The 18,992-nt window shown below is 45.8% G+C and overlaps 1 long non-coding RNA gene across 1 annotated transcript in view; it reads right to left on the bottom strand.

Annotated features, from left to right (window-relative positions):
* The window catches only part of LOC135974293 (uncharacterized), a 37,994-nt gene extending 19,557 nt beyond the window's left edge, over nt 1-18,437 (bottom strand). Inside the window, exon 1 of the long non-coding RNA XR_010591502.1 lies at nt 18,280-18,437. This is a non-coding gene — a long non-coding RNA (uncharacterized LOC135974293). The remainder of the gene's footprint in view (nt 1-18,279) is intronic.
* Nucleotides 18,438-18,992: the final 555 nt, after the last annotated feature.

Below are 18,992 nucleotides of genomic sequence, written 5' to 3'. Positions count from 1 at the left end.
ATTCCCATGGCAGGGAAATGCCAAACAGAAGAGCAGCTGGTCACCTCGCACAGCAAAATACTAGGCCCGGCACAAAATGTTTAGAAGCTGTTTCTGTCTGGAGCACAGCAAGCTGGCATTTGCTACGACGCCTGAGGCAGCAGAATCCCTAATGCCAGCACTAGCTAAACGTGTCAGTGTAGTACCATCAAACCGAATGGAGCTTCATCCAGCTCAGGTCTGCTAAAATCCCACTTTCTACAGTGGAGCCGATTGGCAATGCCGTGCTCATGCGTGTCTGTAGTCATGGCCACATCCGTTGAGCTGGCCACTCGTGCTCACCACTAGGGTATAAGCAGGCGATCCATCTGGAAGACTTTATTCTCCCCCATTTCCTTGTCCCGCACGGTGGAAGTGGTTTGTATAATCAAACTTCTGAAATCACATTACCAGTGTCACCCAGTACCTGGGAAATATTATGGACTCCTGCAGGGATGGGTGAAATGCCATTGAAGCAGGTGGGTGTAACCACTGGCCTTCATTTAAGATCATGTTAGGCTCCTTTATTAAATAAGAGCAGCCTCCATTCCAAACAAGGACACGCGGCACCACCCAAAACAAACACATGTAAGGTGGTTCAGGAATTTGAAGGGCATGGGCAGAGGGTTTCCACGGGGTATTGTTTGGTGGAGGTGTGTGTCTGTGGGGGAGAAAGGCCAGAGAAGCAGAGAGAGAGAAGGCAGCAAGGAAGACCAGGCACAGAGTGTGGCCTGAGAGAAGCCTAGAGAAGGCGATTATGGGCTGAGTGCTGGCCGATGGAGGCTTGGAACTTTGAGCAAAAGCCATGTCTCCTGCTGTCTGATTTCTTCTGTGTTCAGGGAAACAGGACTTTATGTACATTCTTTGTAAATAACCAGGATAGCATCAAGGATACCTGACTCCATCATCTATTTCGCCTTCTAATGGAGACAACCTACGGGGCCCCGAACTTTGGCTAACTGCTTGAATCAGACGGGGTAACTGTATTTATCACTCCCTCACTTCTATTTCCAACTCTCCCTCATGGAGTCACTCTCCTCCCTTTGAAATGGTCTCATCACCAACAAAGGGTTTAGGAAGTCAGTACCAGGCCTTTCTGGAGATAGCCACAAACAAATGATTCAGGCCACATTCAGCTGCTGGTAGGGAGGTGTGTCAGCTACAAGCCATTTGAAAAAATGGCGAAAATAATAATAATAATTTTAAAAAAACCCTCTGGGTGAGAAATCCGGGTGTAAAGTCTCCAGCCAGCCAAATGATTTTTACAATGTTAATTTCAGAGATGGGTCCAAAGCTTCAAAGTTTTTCTCCAGATATGAACTCTACCAAAGTGCAGGGAGAGAGTTTTTTGGTTTGGGCCCATCCCATCCCTAGTTAATTTCACAGTGGAGGTTGATGTAAAAAGGGGACAGGTGATGGAAATGTATCGCTCAGAGCCAGATTGACAGCAACTGGCAAGGATGATAATGTGCAGTCAAGACACACCTGACACTGCCAACCCTGCCTGCCCTGAAGACCTTCTCTGTTCATCCTCAAAAATAAAATCATTCTGGGTCACTTTAAGTTGCGAGACTGGAAAAAAACCTGCTAGTGATTTTAGATGCTTTTCTCCCCTCTCTGAAATTAAAACCAGTGCCTGGAATTGTGCCTTTGAATTTATTTGTCTTTTTAAAATTAAAACAACCACTTAAAAAAAAAAAGAAAGAAAAGAAAAGGAAAAAAAAAAACCCCAAAGCAGCTACTGACTTGCACTCTAGCTAAAACTTTCTGGCATGAGTGTTACAAGGATTTTTTAGCCTGGGAACCTAGCGGCAAGTGTGTGTGAGAAACATGGACAAAAATCTCCAAACCACACAAAAACTCACCAACTCAGCAGTCTGAGAACCTTCTCAGTGAAACTGGGCCATGTTTTGTGTGAGCCCAGGGACAAATGATGGGTTTAAATTGGAATTGAGCAAAACTGGCATTTTGTACAGGTGAAACTGGGTGGTTTCAAATGAGAGCCTCTTTGAAATGTTGGGTTTCAATCTGTGGTGGACACTACACCCACCCACAGCTCAGTTTAGGGGCCCCGCTGCTTCCAATATGCATTAAGCTTGGGATTTGGGAAAGAGCCCAAGGGAGTTAGGCACTGAACCCTCAGTAATTTAGTCTCATTAGAAATTCCCAGCCAGAGCCTATTAGTATTTAACCAAATGATCTGGGCTTTTAGCCCAAATTCAAACACATCCCTGAGACTTTTGGGCATCTGTGTGGCAGAGGGACTGACATGAGACATCTCAGTGCAGCCTCCAGAGGCCAGGATTGGAGACTCTTTACAGTTTGACGGCGACCGGGTCTTGGAGGTGAAAGGCGCCGGGGTGTTTCTGGAGAACCCATTCCGTGCTCTGTGCTGGTCTTTTAGAGCACCGAGTCAAGTTCGTCCAGTCCTGGTTTTACCTAGAGAGTGCAGTGAGCTGCAAACAGAGAAGCTGCGTGCTGTGTTCTGTGAGCTGCAGCATCAAACATAGGGTCTGTGGGATCTTCCTTCAAAACGATCTACTGCGTCTATCTGATTCACTCCACAAGCTAGGACCAGTAGGACACCGTGTTGGCGAGGAAGCCAGGATCAGCAGGAACCAGAAAATGAAACCAACAGACAAAAAGGGACCACAACAAACGAAAAGAAAAAAGAGGTCTGAGCGCTAGCTGGCTGCTGAATTTTTAGCTTGTACAAGGCTGCCCATGGAAACACTAATCTTCTTGACATGCTGTAATTAGCACTTTGCAGGGGTTGTGCCTTGCTCTGTCAGCCCTGAAGGTTGGTGGCACCCTTTTTGGGTGTGGCATATTCTGCTCTATCAGCCCGGAAGCATTGTGGTAGCCATTTTGAGTGTGGCATATCCTCTGGACTGCATCAGAAAGTCTGAATATGTCCGTCTTAAGTTAAAACACACCTACACCCGTGTACACAGAACATTGCTACCCAAGGTTTTGTGATAACAAATCTATCAAGGGTCTTCCTCATCTCCTACAGCCACACAGTACACCTTAATCGATTAGTCTCATTAGAGTTGGTATGGCAATCCCCATTTTTTCATGTTCTCTGTATCTATCTATCTATCTATCTTCCTACTGTATTTTCCACTGCATGCATTTGATGAAGTAGGCTTTAGCCCACGAAAGCTTATGCCCAAATAAACGTGTTAGTCTCTAAGGTGCCACAAGTACACTCTCGTTCTTTTTGCTGATACAGACTAACACGGCTACCACTCTGAAAACAGTACACTTTGTTATACAGCAGTTCTAACTTCAAAGGAAAAAATGTTCCCAAACTTCACTGAGTTTCCTGTCCAGGAATCTCATTCCACTCTGGGACCCAGATGGGAACACAGGCTTGAAAGGTTTGAAAAATCAATGTCTTGCAATGAAAGGAGATAATTCTACCACAAAATGTGCTATGCTCCTAAACTTTGCAGGAAGCGAGGTGTACCATATTTTTAAGACGTTGCCAACTGCTAGGGATAATAAAGATTAGGAGAAAGCACAAACAGCACTCACAAGGTACTTTAAACCAAATAAAAACATTGACAATGGCAATATACATTCCAGCGAGCATGTCAGCGAGAAGGAGAAAACATGGATGAAAATCATGCCTGCCTACATCACTTTGTGATTCATGTGGATCACAAGATAAGAGGACAGAGAATACAAGGATGTTTGTCAGCGAAACTGAGAAGACAATTTTTCCGAGACCCCCAAATTACTCTTGTCAGAATACTGGACACTGCTCGAGTGAACGAGATGTTGGGAACACATGTTCGACCAGTAAAACATGGAAACCTGGCAACCAATACAGAGACAGTGCACGCACTCCCCACTATGAACTATATCTGGAATCAAATGCGGCGTTCTCAAGATGGTAACCAACCCTGGAAAACTCAGGTTCCGGTCACAAAGATGACAAATGTAAAATGCTACGAACGTGGAGGCTCATACCCATAACAGGGTGATTGCCCAGCAAAATGGTTTCTCTGTCATAGCTGTGGAAAATGAACCACTATGCAAAAGTCTGTAGATCTACTTTCTACTATTCCCACACAGGGTGAGACAAAGTTCCAAAGAAGATGTCAAGATGGAGTGAATGCGCTTCAAACTGACACCTCAGAAGATGACAGCTCTTATGTCTTCACGGTAGGTCCCAAAATAACCTAGCCTTCCGAGCACATCATTCAACCACGGTGCCACACCGTCAGACAAGGATACGAGTCTGAAGTTTTAATTACCACTGATGCATCAATGAATGTGATGGATCAACGTGTGTATGACGCCATGCCACAGAAACCGCTTTTACAACCGAGGCCAGTTTGGAAATCCAGGCTCACTGACAATGGGTGATGTATTCTCAGCTCATTTTGTACTTAAGGACAGGTCTGTTACCAGTCCAGTGTCCATGGTGACTAATGGCACTGATACACTGGTTAGTTATACCACAGCAAGTGCACTAGGACTGATTCAGATGATCCACATGGCATAGCCTAACAGGCTAAATCAACTCCTCCAGTCTGATGAGCACATGTTCGAAGGACTAGGAAAATTGAAAGGACAGCAAATAAAATTGCACTTTGATGACATGGGTGAGCCTATAGTTCTGCCACATAACCACATTCCTTTCCATGTCACAAAGCTGGTGGAAGACAAATTATCACACCTGGAAGAGCTTGAAATCATCGAGCAAGGGAAGGCCCCACATCATGAGTCTCCCCTATAGTAGTGGTCCTAAAACCAAAGCAACCAGGCAAAATCCAAATTTGCGTGGATATGCATTTACCCAATCGGGCTATCAAGCATGACCAACACATCGCCCTCACTGTAGATAACATTATTGCAGATCTGAATGGTGCAAAGTTCTTCTCCAGGCTTGACTTCACAGCAGGATACCATCAACTCGAGCTTCACAGAGTCGACGTACATAACAATCTTCATGATACATGTTAGTCTATGCTTCTATAAACGACTCGGTTCTGGCATTTCTTCAGCTGCAGAAATATTTCAAAACACCACACATGAGGGACTAGCTAGGATCCCTGGAGTTCTTAATGTGAGTGATGACATATTAGTATTTGGCACCACATCTGAAGAACATGACACTCGCCTCGCAGCTGTTTTTGAACGACTGCAGGAGCAGAATCTCACATTAAACCCAGACAAATGTGAGTACAATCAACCCACATTAGACATTTTTTGGATACACGTTTTCCAAAGATGGTGTCTCAACAGATCCTAAGAAAGCGAAGAAAGAATGCCACTGTGTCCACAGACCCCACTGAAATTCGCAGCCTGCTAGGACTTTCAAATTACCAGGGCAGATTCATTCTGAGGTTAGTCACTATCACAGAGCAGTCTAACCAGGAAAGACCAAATACGGGTTTGGTTAGGTGAACTTCAAAATGCATTTGAGGAGCTAAAGAAATCCATTCCCTGCGATGTAGGCATGTCACATTTTGATTCCAGTAAGAGAACTGAACTTTTAGTAGTGGATTAGGAGCAGTTCTCCACAGATTACCCAGCGTGGTCAGATTTGCATCATTGTTTAAGCCAGCAAGGCTCTTTTGCCTGTTGAACGACGATACTCTCAGACAGAAAGAGAAGCTCTTGTTGTACCATGGCGATGTTCCCATTTGCACTTGTGCATTTAGGGATGTCGTTTCATGATTCTGACTGATCACAAACCTCTTGCACCTATGTTCCACAATCTCTCTTTTCGCCCACCACCTCACATTGAGCAGTGGATGCTCAAACTACCAGGTTATGACAACAAAGTTATCTATTGGCCTGAAAAAGATGACTGCTACTACTGAGGACTACTTCTCCAGGCACGCTATTCCCGAACCAGCTAACAATTACACCACTGAAGAGAAAGCAGAAGTGCATTTGAACTTCCTCCTCACACACCATTCCTACAGTTCTCGCATTACAACACATCAAAACAGCCACAGAGTCTCCAAATGGGCATCAAAACCATTCGAAGTGGTCAAATGGAAAGAACTTCTGCATAGCCTACAACATTTGACTTCTGAAACACAAGCTGTCCTACGATCAATGGCCCATGTTAAAGGTGAACCTACCATCGCAGATGCTGAGCTCCTAGTTCAAGATACAGGACTCGTTATTCTGTGTTTGTTGTGGGATCACATGCTTGATTGGCTTATGAAGGTCACCAAGGACTGATAAAAAAAACAGAATTTCTCCTTGCTCAGAGAAAGTCTGGTCCCCTGGGATTGATAACCTTAGTGAAACTTGCAGTAAGTCCCATAGACTATGCCAGGCAGCATTTCTGGAAAAGCACACTCCTCCACTACATGTATCTCCTCTGCCCATGTCCCCATGGATGGAAGTTAATGTGGATTTTTGTGATCTCACTAACGGAAAACATTTACTGGTTGTTATAGACAACTATTCTCGTTATCCAGAGGTTGAAATGGTCAGCATTACTTCTGCCAGCACTGTTATACCCAAACTAGACAAGATTTTGTCAGCCTACGGCATACCTGCTGTTATTAAAACAGACAACGTTCCCCCTTTCAAGGCTCACAATTCACTCAATTTGCAGAGTATCTTGGTTTCAAACATGGTAAACTTACTCCACACTGGCCACAAGCCAATGGAGAAGTTGAGAGGTTTATGGGAACACTCAAGAAAGCACTGCGAATTGCTACAGCAGATGGATTGGACATGAAACAGGAGTTATTCTGTTTCCTCTGCAGTTATCAAACCACTCCACACTGTTCAACTAACACGGCAACTGGAATTGTCATGTTCGGCAGACAACGCCGGACAAAATTGCCACAAGTTGTTGAGTGGATGAGCCTCTACGTCAACATGACAACAAAGCAAAGCTCGCCATGAAAAGATACGCTGAAGGGCAAGCCCGCATCTTTCAGTGTGGGAGACGTAGTTCTAGTCAGAAACTTTCAGCCTTGCAACAAACTCTCTACTCCCTTTTATCTTAAGCCTTACTAGATCACAGTGGTCAAAGGCACGATGGTGACTGCTCAGAGTGGATTCCATAAAGTCACATGAAATGCATCTCACACCAAACTTCTTCATAAGAATGGCCATAGTGGGTCAGAACAAAGGTCCATCTAGCCCAGTGTCCTGTCTTCCGACAGCGACCAATGCCAGGTGCCCCAGAGGGAATGAACGGAATAGGTAATCATCAAGTGATCCATCCTCTGTCACCCATTCCCAGTGTCTGGCAAACAGAGGCCAAGGACACCATAGCACTCATTATGTTCCCACTCTGATGACAACCTTACAGAGAGACTGAACTCCCTGTAGTCTCTCCAAGACAAGTGAGTCAACTCCCTGTGATCCAGAGGTGAAAAGTCCCCATTACCCTAAAAGAGGTAGCCATCAACCTCCAGTGCATTTGAAGGACTATCTAACATAAGAGCCGGTGGTTTTGAGGATGTTTTGATCAATCATCAAACTTTTGACATTGTTTTATTTATTTTATGCTTGTATTTTATTCATAAGGTAGAAGAATTTCAAAGTGGTGAATTTAGTAACTGTTAGTAATTTAAAGATTTTGGAGAAAAGGAGGGATGTAGCGTTTATGGACAACCCATTCCATGATCCGTGTTGGTCTTTTAGAGTACTGAGGATAGCAATCGGGTCAAGTGATTCCTTTTTCAGATTTTCATTTTGACTAGAGAGTGCAGTTAGCTACAAATGGAGAAGCTGTTTGCCGTGTTCCGTGAGCTGCAGGATTAAACACGTGGTCCATGGAATCTTCCTTTAAAACTATCTACTGCATCTGTGTGATTCATTCCAGAAGCTCCTAATCAGTTAGGACACAGCAGGTGCGTGAGGACAGAGCCTCCAGGAGTCATTTGCTGTACACATAAGAGAGGAGAACGTTGCCTGTCACTTGTGACACAGTGGAGGGAAAGCTTTGCCTATTACTTATCACACAGTGGGCCCAAAATCCAGGGCTCTATTCCTAGCCCTGCTGCTGACTCGCTTGATGTCTTTGGGCAAGTCACTGCAGCTTGCTCTGTGCCTCAGTTTCCCCATCAGTGAACTGGGGGCAATAATACCTGTGCTGCACAGGGATTCTGATTAATTTGTTAATGTTGGGAAAATGTAGTGAACACCCCAGCCAGTCCCAGGGAAAGGCAAAGAATATTAAAGCATGAATACCTGAAGCATTGGTCTCACAGGTGTTGTCAGGGACGTCTCCCTGTCTCTTCCTTCCCCCGTCCCTTGAGAACAAGGTACAATCCTACCTGTTCACACCACCCAACCCCAATGCATATCGTTTCCCCTGGAGGGGCTGCTTCCTCTACATTCGCAGCCAAAACCACTGTGCCCCTCCTTCGTCTTATTTCCCGTTCGCAGACATTTGCAACAAATGTGCGTCTCTTGCTTGTCCCATAAACGTCTTGTGGCCATGGGAACGGTTCCTGACCCAGCTGGCAGCCTGCGTGCTCTTCTCCTTAATGTTGGCTCTCGCCTCAGCTGTATCCAGAGGTGACGTCCAGGTGAACTCCCCGTCCAGAGGAGCACATCTGGGAAAGCTCTCGGCTCAGGGCTGCGTCAGGACTTTCCTTCCCACTGCGTGAGCTCCAAGGACGTTTGCCAAATGCCACCCATCCCAAACATTGGTCCCGGTTACATGGCTGTGTCCCGTCTGCGTTCCTGAGCTCCATTTCTTAGGACACACACACAGAGATGGAAACCAAGCCAGAGAGAGCTGAGAGCAGAGTGTACGCTGGAGACCAGGACTTTCAGATGAAGGTATTTTATGGCTCCTAAGTCCCAACCAGGCCAATTGACCCAGTCAGATCTTGTAAAGTGTTTAGACTTAGTCTGATCCAGTTTTGCATTGGATCCAATCCTGCATTTGCAGAGAATTTCGACATCTTTGAAGCACGCTGCTACCTGGGCCAAGGGGCAGTCCTGAGACCATCTAATGCAGCAAAGTAATTGTCTTATTTCCTCTGATGTCCTGCTTGCACCAGGCTTAATCACGGTAAACTATCTCTGTGCCTCTCCTGGTGTAATTCGTGCTCTGCTGTGGTACTGGGGGCAGTGCCTTTAAGGGCTGAGCTTCCCAGAGAAAGAGTCTAGAGGGGAGGCAGTGCTGTGAAGCTCTTGCTGTTAGGTATACATAGAATACAGCTGCACTCTCGCAAGCACCTCCAGGATGGAGCGATCACTGACGTGACCTCATCTAGCAACCAACTAGGGAAGATGGTGAGAGCTTTTGGCCCGTAAGTGTCATCAATATGCTGCTGATTCTCATCTCTGGGTCTCCTCCGCATCTAAGATTCTGCAGTCTCATTGCTCTCCCATTCCCTGCCAGAGACACGGAACTGGAGGGGAGCGGGCCACCTGCAGCTGAGCCTAGATGGCTATGAAGTGATGTCTGTGAGCCGGGAGAAGCCTTTAGAGCAGTGGGCAGAGATGTGGTTCCGCATCATCTGTTGCCTTTTGCCAGAAGGGTTTGCATCTTTCAGGGATTTGAGAGCAGCCTTCAACTACCTGAAAGGGGGTTCCAAAGAGGATGGAGCTCGGCTGTTCTCAGTGGTGGCAGATGACAGAACAAGGAGCAATGGTCTCGAGTTGCAGTGGGGGAGGTCTAGGCTGGATATTAGGAAACACTATTTCACTAGGAGGGTGGTGAAGCACTGGAATGGGTTATTCCTAGGGTGGAATCTCCTTCCTTAGAGGTTTTAAAGGCCCGGCTTTCAAAGCTCTGGCTGGGATGATTTAGTTGGGGGTTGGTCCTGCTTTGAGCAGGGGGTTGGACTAGATACCTCCTGAGGTCCCTTCCAACCCTGATATTCTATGATAACACTGACAGACCCCGGTCGTCATCGTCAGGATCGAACCGGGGGCCTCTGGGGCTTAGTGCATGAGCCTCTACCGCATGAGCTAAAAGCCAAGTCGCTCTTAGCTAAGGCTGTCGAGGAGACTCATTTTATCCCTCTCTCTAAGTGGTCTTGGTGCCACTAGATGGGACAGAACACCACGCCTAGAAGGTGTGTGGGTTACACTATGACTAACTTCAAGCAAAGAATTTAAGATACAGAGGGGCCAGTCTTTGCCCTCAGATACCATCCGTGCAGGGGCGGTTCCAGGCTCAGCGCACCAAGTGAGTGTCTGGGGCGGCAAGCCGCGGGAGGCAGCCTGCCGGTCGCCGTCAGGGCAGCAGTCAGGCTGCCTTTGGCAGCATGCCTGTGGGAGGTCCGCCGTCCCGTGGCTTCAGCGGCAATTTGGCGGCGGGTACGCCGAAGGCGCGGGACCGGCAGACCTCCTGCAGGCATGCCACCGAAGGCTGCCTGACTGCCGTGCTTGGGTCGGCAAAATACATAGAGCTGCCCCTGCATCCATGGGCACAAGTCTTCTTGAATCCCAGGGGATTTGCATGTATGAATTCAAGGGCAGAAAATGTCTGATAATATAGTAAGAATTGTTGTCCATTTGTCAGAGGTGGGGACTGGAAGTCAGGACTCTTGGGTTCTACCTCCAGCTCTGACTCAATGTGTGAACTTAAGCAAAATGCTAACTTCTCTGGACCTGAGTTTCTCATCTGTGAAACTGGAAGAATACCATCTCATAGGGTACATTTGTGAGATGTAAAGGAAAAGGTTATTCACAGGCTAAGTCTATCTGGGATGGGCGCTTGCTCCCGGCTCCAATGTAGACGTACCCCATAGACAGACTTCGCTAGCGGGATGTCAGCTAGCGCACTGAAAATAGCAGAGAGTCAGATGGGCTTGAGAACCTGAACTCCAGCCCTAGCTACAATATCCACACTCCTGTCTCTAGTCTGCTAGCTCTAGTCTGTCTACCCTGCTGAGGAGTTTGCTTCCAGCTGCAGTGTAGACATATCCTATGTGGTCCCTGGTTCTGAAGGCATAATATTACAGATGCATATATACACGGCCACACGACTCAAGTGCAAACAACTGCGTGTGCACTTTGAAAATCCTAACCTCCCCGTTACAAGTGCTAAAGTGCCTCCACTAAAACAAATGTGGATTAAAGGTGCAAATTCTAACACGTGTATGTTTACTGGCATTAGCATTCGGCGAGGGCAGGCGCCGAGAGTGACTGTCCATGCCTGGGCACTTTTTTATGCACCCCAGTTGAGGCTGGGAGCTGAAAATCAGACGCTTCATATTTATAACTTTGGCCTCAATCCCAAACTACTGGAGACGTTCTATTTGCCGTAATGGGATCTGCAAACTCTTCATTTTAATTCTAATCCGAAAGCGTTTAGCTGGCAGACATACATTTTTATAGGAAGCAGAACAACTAATCCACCAAAGTGAAAGGCAAACGTTTCCTAAGCATAACGTCCCCTCAGAAATATGACGGCTGCAGCTTAACCCCCTGACCCCACCCCAAATCTTCCATATCAAAGTCAGCCAAGCCTGGAAATGGTAAATTGATTATCAGATGGTTGGCAAACCCCCAATGGCCCAACCTCTGAAAACAGCTGGAATAATTATGGCAGAGGGTTGTGGAGAAATAATTGGAGCAGGAAAGAACTGGTGATGGGGGAACCTCTCACACTTTGCAGACCTTTTGGTTCAGTTCGGTGGCTTGACCTAAGTCCACGCTGCAAAATGACAGGGCCCAAATCCCAGCAGGACTCAGGCTCTGACCGTCCCCCCTCATCAGGGTCCTAGGCCCTGGGTGCTTGCTGACCTAAGTCAGGTTGATTTGTGTGTGGATGGAAGGGGGGCTTGGGATCAAACCTGACTCAGAGCCCAGGCTTAGTGTGCAGTGTAGACCGAGCCTTCAGTTAGCGGAGATGGGTTGGAGCCATAGTGTTTGGATCAGGATTTTCACTGGAACTTTTCCAGGACTTGGGGATATTTAGGTTCAAGCCATAATAGAAACAGGGCCTAGCAACTGTTGAATCCCTCATGGTAAAGAGATAGGACTCAACTGTAACAAATATATAGGGGATACTTTATTGAGGCTGCCAGACACAGAGCCTACGGTTCGCTCTGGCTGTCTACCTCCCGGTCTGTGCTGGCTACATCAGCACACAGGATCACCCTCAGTCCTGGCCTGGACTCAGCAGTCAAGGAATGGACCTTCTTTGCCATTATAAAGGGAGGGGCCAAGCATGACGTTCAGTTCTGGATTCGAGATTCTTCACAGTGAAGGGGTGGGTGGATCCAGGCTCTGTGTTTGGACCATCTCTCCTGGTTTAGGAGACGCTTCCCAATGTTGGGTGCTTGTCTACACTTCTGCAAGACTGGGAACATCTCAGGAACTTCCCACATTTCCTGCTTCTGACTGGGTTGGGATACTGCGAAGAACATGGTTTCCTAGGATACACAGGTGTTTCTGCCACTGGATAGAGCTCTGATATGCTGATGTAACCCACACAGGTGTGGTGTTCTGGGTGTGGTGTTCTGTCCCAGCTAGTGGCACCAAGACCACTTAGAGAGAAACGGAGTCTCCTACAGCCTTAGCTAAAGGGTACGTGACTTTTAGCTCATGCCGTAGAGGCTCATTCATTTAGCTTCCGAGGTCTCAGGTTCGATCCCACCCACTGACAACCAGGATCTGTCGGTGTTACAGCGGGAAAGAGTAGGACATTAACAGAGCGCTGCCACATTTTGAAACAGTCTTGACCTCAGCCGCTGCTTTGGCCAACTGAGCTCCCAACTCAGTTGCCACTTTGGCCTCTCTGCCATTTTCTAGCAACTGGTGCAACGTGTGATGGGGTGTCGTGACTCTGACATTTGGTTCCACTAGAAACTGGGCTGAGACCCATCCAACTCATTTCAGATAAGACACTGAAATGACTTAGCAGTGAGTGACTCCATGATCCTTGTTACCAACTCCCTGCCGCCAGAGCTAGGTGACAGCCGGTGAAAAATTGGGTGGAGAAGAGTTTGTGTTTAACTGCCCACCGGCCAGGTTTGTGCAATAGTGAACAGTCAGTAGTCTTCTCAGTTTAAAAAAAAATGAGAAATTATTTGCAGGGATGTTTTGCGATAATGCAAAACACACATTTTGGCACCGAAAATCCCACTTGTGAATTCTGCAGCAGAAACAGCCTCCCCGACTGCTCCTTTCGTTTGTCCCACATGGTAACGAAAGACAGACCACGGTGCTGCGATTAAAAGGTCCGGAGCTCTTCACTATCTTTGAGATTGGCTGCAGTGGGAACTTGCACCTACGTAGTGCTGTACAAACACTGAGGCCTCCGATCCTATGCAGATGCACCCACACAGCCTGCCTTGGGTCAGGGCCTTAGGTAGCTTTCATGATAGGCCCAAGAGGCAGCTAAATATAATTGCTTTCATTTCACAACTGGAGAAACAGGGGCTCAGAGAAGGTCAGTGACTTGCTCATGGCCTAGTTGATTACAGCTGGGCATCAGGAATCAGATGCTTTGTCTGACACCGGGCAAGATACTTAATTTCTCCCTGACTCAGTTACCCAACTATAAAATGGGATAACATTATCCCCTTCCACACACCCCTTTTTTCTGTCTTATGTATTAGTAGTAGTAGTACTATCGTAGCAACTTGGAGCCCCAGTCATGGCCTGGGACCTCATAGTGCTAGGCGCTGTACAAACACAGAACAAAAAGATGGTCTCTGTCCTGTTTCCCTCCCTTTCTCGTCCTGCAATTTTCAGAAAGTGGCTTTTCGTATTTCTTTCTGAGCAAAGAAATATTTCAGGCCAGATGCAGTCAAGAATTTCCAAAATTGCTCCAGTCGCGCAGACGTTTTGTGAACATAAACCCAGGCCACTTTCGCCCACCCTCGAAATACCTCTAAACATTTGGGAGGAGCGTTTACCACTCGCCTCCGGAGCATTCCAAGCTAAGTTTAAAGAGGAAGGGGGAGGGGGAGGGTTATTTATCAGAACAACAATTTCTAGCAGAACAACCCCTTGGAGCGGTCTTGCTACAAGAGCATCTGCAAACCATAGCCTGCAATTTTGGCTTTGGAGCCTGAGATAATAAGACCACTGACTGACAAATTCCAAGAGTGTTTTCCTATTTATATTAGCTGTATATTTATTTGTTCAATATGTGAGGATGTGATTCCTTGAATTAATCATTAACTTGGTAGAGCTTTTCCTACTTCCTTGCCAAGAAAAAAATAAAGATACACAACAAAAACCAAACTTTCCATGTAGATATAAGTAGCATGACATGGAAGTAAGTCCCCCGGTAGAAAAGGGCAACACAAATCATCAGCAATGGGGCTGGAGCCCTGAGCTGTGTAGGTTTTTATTTATATCTTTGTTGCTGGGAGATTTGCAACAGATCTACAGATGCTCTTCACGTGCACACCAGCGGGCCAGCATAGTCTTGGATTTCAGAGCAAGTTTTGTGAGTCTCCATGCACCAGGACCTCGTTACCTCTTTGTGGGCACACAACTCCTACCTCTGTGTCTCCCCTGTGCTTGGGTTTTTTCACCCTCCGCACAAATCTCTCTGGGCGTTAGTTCCTCAACTGTGTTACACAGGAGGTCAGACTAGATAATCACAGTGGTCCCTTCTGGTCTGAGAGTCTATGAATCTTTAAAATGAAGATAGCAATCCTTTCTTTGCCTATGTTGTCTATTTTGATTGAAAGCTCCTTGGGGCTAGGCATGGTTACTTACTGCGTGTTTGTACAGTGTCTAGTGCGCTGGTCTTGGGGGCTTCTCTAGACGTGATTGTAATAAACGAAAGTTGTAACAGGAAATGTCCCAGTATCTGGAAAACTTTGGCTCTGCTGTATTTGCTGCCAGGATTAATAATGGCCCAAATATATCTGCCTGGAATGGGGGCTATTCCATTGTTCCCATCCGTTTTCAGCACCACAGGGTGGAAGTTTAACAGAAAAGCTGCACTTAAATAACAGAATTGCTAGGGGGCAAAAATTTCAACAGTACCTAAGTGAGTTAGGAGCATTAGGGCTTGTCTACACAATGAGTTTTCCCTGATTAACTGTCCCTGATTAATTCCACATGTAGAATGATCCCCGATTAATGCCATGTGTAGACACTTGTGTAAGAGAGCCTTATTTCTGTTCAGTTTAACTGAAGTGGATTATTGCAGACAGAATAAGGGTGTCTACACGTGGAATTAATCAGGGATAGTTAATCAGGAATAACTCCACGTGCAGACAAGCTCTAAGTCTCACTTTTTAAAGGAGACTTGGACACTTATGGGCAGGAGTCCCACTGCCTTTCTGTGAGACCTTGGCTCCTAAGTCACTTTTGAAAATATTACCCGCCACCATCATTAAAATTGCGACCTTTACATTTTAATGCAGGAACCACTTCCTTCCAAGCTGTTGAATTCTGTCTGACTTCATACGAATGGCCTTCTTCACCCAGTAAGCCAGAGTGCAAAAGGATTAACAAAAACATCATGCACAAGCGGAGGATATTTTTCGTTTTGTTTTCCACTTAGATTTTTATGCTGGGTAAAAGTGGTGGATCGAAGATGTTAGGGAATGAAGTTGTAGCACCCACGGCAACCACGCATGACAAATAACAAAGCACCATGGCTTGGCTCAGCGGCACCTCTCATAAGACTAAGGGTGTCCTGGCACAAATCAATTGGATAATTATTCTGCTTACTTAAAATTCCCCCTACACTTTCAACTGACTCACCAAAACAAGAGATGGAAAAGACCTATTAGGTCATCTAATCCATCTCCCGGCCAGTGTGGGATTGTTCTCGATGTGACATTCTTCAGCACTTTGGCCTGTCCACTCTTCAATGACTCAAGTGGGGGATTTCCATCACTTCTCCTTGGAGACTGCTCCACTGCCTTGTAGATCTCACCCTTAGGAAAGTTTTCCTCAGGCTAAATTTTCCTTTGCACCGTGTCATCCCATTTCTCTGAATTCTACCCCCATGAACCTCCCTGAATGACGGCTCTGCCTTCTTGGCCACTCTACAGTATGTCATTATCCCATCCCCCCGCTAAGCAGTCCTGTAGCCAACATAAATGCTTTTCCATTGTCGTTTTGGAATTCTTGTGTTTGTACGATGTCATGTTCTTAAAAAAAAATTAAATGTCAAATCTAAATGCAAATGGAAAACAAAACCGACAACCTCACTCCTGGACTGGGATGCCATTGGCCAAAACGTCTTCCAAAGTGTGTTTTTTTTTTAAAAATGGCTGAGTTACAAATCTCTGCAAATGAGGGAACATAGTGGAAATGCTGGCACAACCTTATCCTTTCTGACACAAATTACTACTTTACTAAATTAACAAGACTTTGTAAGAGTATATTACCACTCATTGGAACGCCCATCAGGAATAAGCAATCATCCTTTCTCCATATTTCTTTTCTTCTGACTTGGTGAAATGATTCCCAACCCTGGCATTGTAATAACGATTGCCATCGGTCTCGTAATACCTACTTCGAAGATAATCCTTCTCATCAGCAGGACTCGCATAACCTTGCAGTGGAGGGCAATGTCATTATCCCCACTTTACCTGGATAGATGAGGAAACTGAGGCATGGAGAGATGAAGTGACTTGTCCAACGTCATGCAGCACGCCAGCAACAAAGCAGGGACTAAAACCCTCCTGTGTCCCAGTCAAGTTCTGTACCTACTAGGCCACACTGCCTCTCATCATCCGTACCTTTAGCTCCTTAACGTCCTGAAGGATTCCAGAGCGCCATATAAACTGTTCATCTGTATCTAATCTATGAAAAGGAATGGCCATAGCGGATCAGACCAATGGTACTTTTAAGCTAGTGTCATGATGATATTTTCTATTTTATTATCTATCCCTTTCCTAATCAATGGCTCCTAACATTCTGTTCGCTCTTTTGACTGGCCCTGCATATTGAGCAGATGTTGTCAGAGAACGATCCACGATGACTCCCAGACCTCTTTGCTGAGTTTTTTTCTGGGTTCTCAAAAGAATTAGATAAGTTGAGGGAGGACAGGTCCATCAACGGCTATTAGCCAAAATGGTCAGGGACTCCACCCCATGTCCCTAAGTCTCGGACTGCCAGATGCTGGGATTGGCCAACAGAGGATGGACCATTTGATAATTGCCCACTTCTGTTCATTCCCATGGAAGCATCTGACACTGACCTCTGCTGGAAGACAGAACACTGGGTTAGATGGACCACTGGTCTGACCCAATATGGCTGTTCTGTTACATTGAGTGGCAACAGCTAATTTAAACCTCTCCTTTTGTATGTAGAGTTGGGATTATGTTTTCCAATGTGCATTACTTTGCATTTATCAACATTGAATTTCATCGGCCGGTTGCTTGCCCAGTCTCCCACTCGCGTAACTCCTCGCCATCGGCTTTGGACTTAAACTATCTTGAGTAATGTTTGTATCGCCTGCAAACTCTGCCACTTCACTGTTAACCCCTTTTTTTCCAGCCCGTTTATGAATATGTTGGACAGCATTACTCCCAGCATAGATCCTTGGGACCTGTTAGAAAGAAAGTCTCTTCTAACCCCAGGTATCCTGATCCAATTAACCTAGAGGAAGGATGGTTCAGTGGTTAGAGTGCCAGGTTTTGACTCTGAAGACGTAGCTTCAGTTCCCTGCCCTGCCATAGACTTCCTCTCTGCCCTTGAGCAGGTAACTTGGTCTCTCTGTGATTTAGTTCCCTATTTGTAAAATGGGGCGATCACAGCGCTTTCTACTTCACTGGGTGATGTGGGCACAAATGCATTAAAGAGATTGTGAAGTGCTCAGGTACCGGAGTAATGGGGCCATCTACCTTATGTGGCTAGACAAAGAAATGTGATACAATTTCTTTATAGCCTTTCTAATGTGCCATTCAGCTTAGTATCTCAATTCCATATATATTTGGCACAAATCTATGTAGTACTGAGTGTAGGAGTCACTCAGCACGGAAATGCACCTTCCTCTGGAGTGGAACAGGATGGCTATATAAAGCACCAGCAGTTCTGAAGAAGAAAAGCATTTCCAGCTGACACGGTACAGGGAAGTCGGGGAGGCAGAATTAGTTGGAATTTGGCCAGGACCCCTGAGATAATGGTCACAAGTGGTTTGGATTTCAGTGTTACATCTCGCTTGAAAGACCGCACCTCCATTAGGAGAGCACCCCCTCACACCGTGCTGGCAGGGGGCCTGAGTGCAGTTCTCTTCAGTCACGCCTGAGTCCCCAAATGCCTGTGCGTCTCCTCTGCTCATGCCTTTTTGCAGCCTATTAAACGGTATCTTCCTTTTTAAACATCTGTTAGCACAGGAAGACGTGTTGAAAAGGCTGCGGTTGTTCATTTACTCACATTTTGACGTGATCTCGCTGAGTGATTATATTAGCGATGGTGATGATTTTTCTTTGCAGAGTGCCCGTCACAAAAGGAAGCCCAGTGGAAAAAAAACCATGAAACAAGCATTGTTTCAGTTTTGATTTAAAATCTAGCTCAGATTCATCCCAGAGAGCAATGCCTTGGAGGGCGGAGCTAGAATGAGGAAGGAGGGGCCTGTCCAGGGGACACACAGGATGAAAAGTGAGTTCAATGGCATTGGGAAGAAGAAAGAGGCTGTTTTTTTTCCTCAAATGATGTTGACTGTAGAGCGGGTTGGGAATTTTATGACAAACCATTTTTTTCGACAGAAATTGTCAATTCATCTAACCCAAAACTTTCCTTAAGAAAAGGGTCAGCTTTGACTGATTTTTCAACTAAAAAAAAAACGGGTCAAAAGATTTTAAACTTGTCAATGTGAAAAAATATCAGTTTTCTCATTCAAACAATCTTTGCATTTTCCAATTGAAACTAGTTAGTATCGTTTTTTACATGGCCAAAATCAAAATGAAACATTTTGACATTTTCAAAAAGAAAAACTCTGGTTTCCTCGTTGAGAGCGACTTTTGTTTCAAAATTTATGCTAATGCTCACAACTTAAAAAAAAAAACATGGTCAAAATTGAAACGGAAAAATGGTTTAAATTATTGAAACAAAATGTGTCAATTGACCCACACTGACTTTTGTTTGGA

The sequence above is a fragment of the Chrysemys picta genome, chromosome 11, assembly GCF_011386835.1.
Source record: "Chrysemys picta bellii isolate R12L10 chromosome 11, ASM1138683v2, whole genome shotgun sequence".
Classification (NCBI taxonomy): Eukaryota; Metazoa; Chordata; order Testudines; family Emydidae; genus Chrysemys; species Chrysemys picta.
Note: the sequence above shows the minus strand (reverse complement) of the source record. Positions and strands in the feature narration are given on the sequence as shown.